Genomic DNA, 1,321 nt, shown 5'->3' with positions numbered 1-1,321 from the left:
AACTTCACAATCCACATTATATGATACAGATTTAACTTCATGGAAAGCAACGTTTTAGCTTCCTTCTTATTGAGAACTTTTGAAACTTTGAAATCCATGTGGAGACTTTGGTCCTCTTCACTGACAGGCAATCTAGCGTCTAACGACCCCCCTCCACCCACCTTCAACGACCCCCCCCCCACCCAACCCAACCCAACCCATCTGCATTTGCGTTTTTTTCTCTCGCACTATTCCACGATCTGCTCTAATCTGGCAGAAGAAAGGGTCTTCTCTCCCGCAGAACTCTGGGAGGACAATACCGCTGGGCTTTGCAGTACCTGTAAGCCCAGAGATGTGAAGGAAACAGCAAAATTACAGGGGGAAGAGTCATTATTCTCTGAATGAGACGTCTTGGGCTTGATCAGAGGGCAAATCAAAGCCCCGTCTCTCTGGCTACTTAAACATTCACTTTTAAAGGCTGCGTGCGAATGGGAGTGGTATGGAAATAGGGCCGTATGCACCGTGGCAGGACTCCTGTACACTCGCGCTCTCTCTCTCTCTCTCTCTCTCTCTCTCTCTCTCTCTCTCTCTCTCTCTCTCTCTCTCTCTCTCTCACACACACACACACACAGTCCCCCCCCCCCTCTCATTCGTAGAGGTGTCCCTCAGAGAGTCTGCACTGCTTCATTACAGCCGTTCTGGGGGAGCAGAGAGGGAATGAAAAAGCAAAAGATGCAAATTTGAGCACTGATAGGAAAAGGTTCAACCACCCCAACCACCCTCCCTCCAACCACCCCAACCACCCCAACCACATCAACCACCCTCCCTCCAACCACCCCAACCACCCTCCCTCCAACCACCCCAACCACCCTCCCTCCAACCACCCCAACCACCCTCCCTCCAACCACCCTAACCACCGTCCCTCCAACCACTCCAACCACCCCAACCACCCCAACCACCCTAACCACCCCAACCACCCTCCCTCCAACCACCCCAACCACCCTCCCTCCAACCACCCCAACCACCCCAACCACCCTCCCTCCAACCACCCTAACCACCGTCCCTCCAACCACTCCAACCACCCCAACCACCCCAACCACCCTAACCACCCCAACCACCCTCCCTCCAACCACCCCAACCACCCTCCCTCCAACCACCCCAACCACCCTCCCTCCAACCACCCCAACCACACCAACCACCCTCCCTCCAACCACCCCCATATTCCACAGAAATTTAGGGAGCCAGTTGTGGGTAGAGAGTTGTGTACCACGCAGACTGAAGGAGTGAACTTGTGTTTTATGGATGAAGAGGTTTCAGTGCAGATGCATCCAACCACACCTGA

The sequence above is a fragment of the Brachyhypopomus gauderio genome, chromosome 15, assembly GCF_052324685.1.
Source record: "Brachyhypopomus gauderio isolate BG-103 chromosome 15, BGAUD_0.2, whole genome shotgun sequence".
Classification (NCBI taxonomy): Eukaryota; Metazoa; Chordata; class Actinopteri; order Gymnotiformes; family Hypopomidae; genus Brachyhypopomus; species Brachyhypopomus gauderio.
The sequence above is the reverse complement of the archived record's forward strand: the minus strand, read 5'-3'. Positions refer to the sequence as shown.